The 6,000-nt window shown below is 49.1% G+C and overlaps 8 non-coding genes across 8 annotated transcripts; all 8 read right to left on the bottom strand.

Annotated features, from left to right (window-relative positions):
- Positions 1–37: 37 nt before the first annotated feature.
- Trnaf-gaa (transfer RNA phenylalanine (anticodon GAA)) lies at positions 38–110 on the bottom strand. The gene has a single exon. It is a non-coding gene; the product is annotated as a tRNA-Phe (tRNA).
- A 584-nt stretch (positions 111–694) lies between these two features.
- Trnas-uga (transfer RNA serine (anticodon UGA)) lies at positions 695–776 on the bottom strand. Its single transcript has one exon. It is a non-coding gene; the product is annotated as a tRNA-Ser (tRNA).
- Positions 777–1,484: 708 nt separating this feature from the next.
- Trnas-cga (transfer RNA serine (anticodon CGA)) lies at positions 1,485–1,566 on the bottom strand. Its single transcript has one exon. It is a non-coding gene; the product is annotated as a tRNA-Ser (tRNA).
- Positions 1,567–2,313: 747 nt separating this feature from the next.
- Positions 2,314–2,386, bottom strand: Trnaf-gaa (transfer RNA phenylalanine (anticodon GAA)). The gene has a single exon. It is a non-coding gene; the product is annotated as a tRNA-Phe (tRNA).
- A 584-nt stretch (positions 2,387–2,970) lies between these two features.
- On the bottom strand, positions 2,971–3,052 carry Trnas-uga (transfer RNA serine (anticodon UGA)). The gene has a single exon. It is a non-coding gene; the product is annotated as a tRNA-Ser (tRNA).
- Positions 3,053–3,760: 708 nt separating this feature from the next.
- Trnas-cga (transfer RNA serine (anticodon CGA)) lies at positions 3,761–3,842 on the bottom strand. Its single transcript has one exon. It is a non-coding gene; the product is annotated as a tRNA-Ser (tRNA).
- A 747-nt stretch (positions 3,843–4,589) lies between these two features.
- Positions 4,590–4,662, bottom strand: Trnaf-gaa (transfer RNA phenylalanine (anticodon GAA)). The gene has a single exon. It is a non-coding gene; the product is annotated as a tRNA-Phe (tRNA).
- A 584-nt stretch (positions 4,663–5,246) lies between these two features.
- Positions 5,247–5,328, bottom strand: Trnas-uga (transfer RNA serine (anticodon UGA)). Its single transcript has one exon. It is a non-coding gene; the product is annotated as a tRNA-Ser (tRNA).
- Positions 5,329–6,000: the final 672 nt, after the last annotated feature.

Genomic DNA, 6,000 nt, shown 5'->3' on the forward strand with positions numbered 1-6,000 from the left:
GAGCAATTCCATTGGCATCAGCTTCAAAACATACGCTTGCCGAAACCCGGGATCGAACCAGGGACCTTTAGATCTTCAGTCTAACGCTCTCCCAACTGAGCTATTTCGGCTCACACCTAAGTCCGCATATTTGCGCGTCTTCGTTAACCTCTGAATCGCCGCCAATTTCACAGTCATCTTCGTCTGATAAGACATAGGGACGCTGAAAGGCGAGCAGCAGATGCAGTGAAGTACCACACACATTTCTTCTGATTCCATCATCGTAAGAAGCAAACATGTCGACTCGATTCATGTAATATTGACTTCGCTTTCTCTAGAAAACCTTTGCTATATCGATGCCACGTGCAACTCGTGTGCAGAGAACGAGACACAAGAAGGAGTGAGCCTCTCTACCATGTGAGAGGCAGTATCTAGCAGATACACACGCTAAAACATTTGACTTGCGTTAGCTCATAAATTGCTACACGTCACCGTCTGCAAGCTAAAATGGACACATCTGCACTGCCCAGAGAGGCGACACTTGCACTGACACTTGGTGGACGGCAGTGAGACGAGGAGATGAGCTGTGGCTTCTGGGAGCGACTGTAGCGCTGCGCCAAAGAACACTGCACATTGCTGGAGACCCACGTGTTTAGTAGAGACGCAACTGCTAGGATGCAGCTGAACGTCCATCTTCTGAGAGCGAGAAAATTTTCGCAGTCGGCAGGACTCGAACCTACGCTCCCAGAGGGAATCTGATTTCAAGTCAGACGCCTTAACCACTCGGCCACGACTGCCGGTGGCAATAGCGTCTTCCGACAAGTGAAAGTCCAACTTTAGAAGCAATCCAATGGCAGAAAGCTGCGTGGCCTAACTCTTTTCTGTAGTGTTTCCATTGCCAGCACATTAGCCGTTACGAAATTGTATTAATTTTCGCCTAGACATGGCCTTGAACCCAACACCCTTTGGTTGAAAATCAAACGCTCTACCGACTGAGCTATCGTACAGCTGCGTTGCGTGCGAGTGATTCGCATGACGTAATTACTGGCTTGTGGCTCCAATGGCGACTTCACCGACTTCCCACTGACGCACCGCTGACGCTAGTTTTCTGTCGTCTTAAGTGGTCGACATACTTGCAAGTAGCTGCGAGATCTTAAGAAAAGAAACGCTGCACCATTGCTTTTTCCGCACTCGAATGACTGAATTGCGATTCTTAAAAAAGAGAGAAATGAATGTTGGCTCTGTCCAACGCTTCCAAGCACGTCTGTGTACTCACGAACTCGGCGTCGACGCGAGAAAATGACGGGAGCGCACTCGTGGGCCTGCGACGGCTTTCTGCAGTCCCAGCGTCAGTGAGAGGAGAACCGGTAGCCACAGTAAGCAGCAGCCGTCGCGACACTCAGTATTGTTAAACGGAAATTTTCGTCTTGTTGAAGATGGCGCCATCGGTTTGCAACCGCGTTCACGTGTGTGAAAATATTTGCTCCTCTTTACGCAAAATCGCACGCAGCCGGTAGGATTCGAACCTACGCTCCCAGAGGGAATCTGATTTCGAGTCAGACGCCTTAACCACCCCGCCACGACTGCCCGTAGGTCGAGGTTCTCCGACACATGCAACTTCTACGGTTTAAAGCTATGTGGCATCAGAAAACGGCGTAGCTGCATTCTTTTCCGTAGTGTTTCCACCGCTACCAGAGGAATCGCTACCAAAGTATTAAAATATCCGCTCGAACAGGGACTTGAACCCTGGACCCTTAGGTTAAAAAGCCTAATGCTCTACCGACTGAGCTATCCGGGCTCACACGACAGTACAGAACATCCCACGATGCACAGCTGTACATTGACTCATGTCCTTCACAGCTGTGCTATCGCTGCATGGAGCTGTTACTAATTAAACGTCGCCTGAATGCTGTCTACAAACGTGTCGCGCTAAGCTTGTAGCAGACTATCGAAGAATGCTGACACCCGATGCAAAAACAAACCGCAGCAGTCGTTAGGTCTCATACGTTGGAGTAGAGGATTTACGTGTTTTGTCGACACTCACTGAGTAATTGGAAATTTCACAAGCATTTCGAATGCAATGCTTCCCACGTTTTCGCTCATTTCACGGTTCCGTTGGAGACGTTCTTCACCTCCTGACACAAAAAAAGGAACGCAGTCGGTAGGACTTTTCGTATTTTCTTACTTCTCAGGGAGTTGCCTACTGTGTTCCTCTTACGGCAAGCACTAGACAACCTGAACAGTTACAGGATAGAGTCATTTTTGTTCTCGGCTGTACCTACATCATCACAGACTCGGAGCAATTCCATTGGCATCAGCTTCAAAACATACGCTTGCCGAAACCCGGGATCGAACCAGGGACCTTTAGATCTTCAGTCTAACGCTCTCCCAACTGAGCTATTTCGGCTCACACCTAAGTCCGCATATTTGCGCGTCTTCGTTAACCTCTGAATCGCCGCCAATTTCACAGTCATCTTCGTCTGATAAGACATAGGGACGCTGAAAGGCGAGCAGCAGATGCAGTGAAGTACCACACACATTTCTTCTGATTCCATCATCGTAAGAAGCAAACATGTCGACTCGATTCATGTAATATTGACTTCGCTTTCTCTAGAAAACCTTTGCTATATCGATGCCACGTGCAACTCGTGTGCAGAGAACGAGACACAAGAAGGAGTGAGCCTCTCTACCATGTGAGAGGCAGTATCTAGCAGATACACACGCTAAAACATTTGACTTGCGTTAGCTCATAAATTGCTACACGTCACCGTCTGCAAGCTAAAATGGACACATCTGCACTGCCCAGAGAGGCGACACTTGCACTGACACTTGGTGGACGGCAGTGAGACGAGGAGATGAGCTGTGGCTTCTGGGAGCGACTGTAGCGCTGCGCCAAAGAACACTGCACATTGCTGGAGACCCACGTGTTTAGTAGAGACGCAACTGCTAGGATGCAGCTGAACGTCCATCTTCTGAGAGCGAGAAAATTTTCGCAGTCGGCAGGACTCGAACCTACGCTCCCAGAGGGAATCTGATTTCAAGTCAGACGCCTTAACCACTCGGCCACGACTGCCGGTGGCAATAGCGTCTTCCGACAAGTGAAAGTCCAACTTTAGAAGCAATCCAATGGCAGAAAGCTGCGTGGCCTAACTCTTTTCTGTAGTGTTTCCATTGCCAGCACATTAGCCGTTACGAAATTGTATTAATTTTCGCCTAGACATGGCCTTGAACCCAACACCCTTTGGTTGAAAATCAAACGCTCTACCGACTGAGCTATCGTACAGCTGCGTTGCGTGCGAGTGATTCGCATGACGTAATTACTGGCTTGTGGCTCCAATGGCGACTTCACCGACTTCCCACTGACGCACCGCTGACGCTAGTTTTCTGTCGTCTTAAGTGGTCGACATACTTGCAAGTAGCTGCGAGATCTTAAGAAAAGAAACGCTGCACCATTGCTTTTTCCGCACTCGAATGACTGAATTGCGATTCTTAAAAAAGAGAGAAATGAATGTTGGCTCTGTCCAACGCTTCCAAGCACGTCTGTGTACTCACGAACTCGGCGTCGACGCGAGAAAATGACGGGAGCGCACTCGTGGGCCTGCGACGGCTTTCTGCAGTCCCAGCGTCAGTGAGAGGAGAACCGGTAGCCACAGTAAGCAGCAGCCGTCGCGACACTCAGTATTGTTAAACGGAAATTTTCGTCTTGTTGAAGATGGCGCCATCGGTTTGCAACCGCGTTCACGTGTGTGAAAATATTTGCTCCTCTTTACGCAAAATCGCACGCAGCCGGTAGGATTCGAACCTACGCTCCCAGAGGGAATCTGATTTCGAGTCAGACGCCTTAACCACCCCGCCACGACTGCCCGTAGGTCGAGGTTCTCCGACACATGCAACTTCTACGGTTTAAAGCTATGTGGCATCAGAAAACGGCGTAGCTGCATTCTTTTCCGTAGTGTTTCCACCGCTACCAGAGGAATCGCTACCAAAGTATTAAAATATCCGCTCGAACAGGGACTTGAACCCTGGACCCTTAGGTTAAAAAGCCTAATGCTCTACCGACTGAGCTATCCGGGCTCACACGACAGTACAGAACATCCCACGATGCACAGCTGTACATTGACTCATGTCCTTCACAGCTGTGCTATCGCTGCATGGAGCTGTTACTAATTAAACGTCGCCTGAATGCTGTCTACAAACGTGTCGCGCTAAGCTTGTAGCAGACTATCGAAGAATGCTGACACCCGATGCAAAAACAAACCGCAGCAGTCGTTAGGTCTCATACGTTGGAGTAGAGGATTTACGTGTTTTGTCGACACTCACTGAGTAATTGGAAATTTCACAAGCATTTCGAATGCAATGCTTCCCACGTTTTCGCTCATTTCACGGTTCCGTTGGAGACGTTCTTCACCTCCTGACACAAAAAAAGGAACGCAGTCGGTAGGACTTTTCGTATTTTCTTACTTCTCAGGGAGTTGCCTACTGTGTTCCTCTTACGGCAAGCACTAGACAACCTGAACAGTTACAGGATAGAGTCATTTTTGTTCTCGGCTGTACCTACATCATCACAGACTCGGAGCAATTCCATTGGCATCAGCTTCAAAACATACGCTTGCCGAAACCCGGGATCGAACCAGGGACCTTTAGATCTTCAGTCTAACGCTCTCCCAACTGAGCTATTTCGGCTCACACCTAAGTCCGCATATTTGCGCGTCTTCGTTAACCTCTGAATCGCCGCCAATTTCACAGTCATCTTCGTCTGATAAGACATAGGGACGCTGAAAGGCGAGCAGCAGATGCAGTGAAGTACCACACACATTTCTTCTGATTCCATCATCGTAAGAAGCAAACATGTCGACTCGATTCATGTAATATTGACTTCGCTTTCTCTAGAAAACCTTTGCTATATCGATGCCACGTGCAACTCGTGTGCAGAGAACGAGACACAAGAAGGAGTGAGCCTCTCTACCATGTGAGAGGCAGTATCTAGCAGATACACACGCTAAAACATTTGACTTGCGTTAGCTCATAAATTGCTACACGTCACCGTCTGCAAGCTAAAATGGACACATCTGCACTGCCCAGAGAGGCGACACTTGCACTGACACTTGGTGGACGGCAGTGAGACGAGGAGATGAGCTGTGGCTTCTGGGAGCGACTGTAGCGCTGCGCCAAAGAACACTGCACATTGCTGGAGACCCACGTGTTTAGTAGAGACGCAACTGCTAGGATGCAGCTGAACGTCCATCTTCTGAGAGCGAGAAAATTTTCGCAGTCGGCAGGACTCGAACCTACGCTCCCAGAGGGAATCTGATTTCAAGTCAGACGCCTTAACCACTCGGCCACGACTGCCGGTGGCAATAGCGTCTTCCGACAAGTGAAAGTCCAACTTTAGAAGCAATCCAATGGCAGAAAGCTGCGTGGCCTAACTCTTTTCTGTAGTGTTTCCATTGCCAGCACATTAGCCGTTACGAAATTGTATTAATTTTCGCCTAGACATGGCCTTGAACCCAACACCCTTTGGTTGAAAATCAAACGCTCTACCGACTGAGCTATCGTACAGCTGCGTTGCGTGCGAGTGATTCGCATGACGTAATTACTGGCTTGTGGCTCCAATGGCGACTTCACCGACTTCCCACTGACGCACCGCTGACGCTAGTTTACTGTCGTCTTAAGTGGTCGACATACTTGCAAGTAGCTGCGAGATCTTAAGAAAAGAAACGCTGCACCATTGCTTTTTCCGCACTCGAATGACTGAATTGCGATTCTTAAAAAAGAGAGAAATGAATGTTGGCTCTGTCCAACGCTTCCAAGCACGTCTGTGTACTCACGAACTCGGCGTCGACGCGAGAAAATGACGGGAGCGCACTCGTGGGCCTGCGACGGCTTTCTGCAGTCCCAGCGTCAGTGAGAGGAGAACCGGTAGCCACAGTAAGCAGCAGCCGTCGCGACACTCAGTATTGTTAAACGGAAATTTTCGTCTTGTTGAAGATGGCGCCATCGGTTTATCTGTCTCGCGTGTGT

The sequence above is a fragment of the Schistocerca gregaria genome, unplaced genomic scaffold, assembly GCF_023897955.1.
Source record: "Schistocerca gregaria isolate iqSchGreg1 unplaced genomic scaffold, iqSchGreg1.2 ptg000337l, whole genome shotgun sequence".
Classification (NCBI taxonomy): domain Eukaryota; kingdom Metazoa; phylum Arthropoda; class Insecta; order Orthoptera; family Acrididae; genus Schistocerca; species Schistocerca gregaria.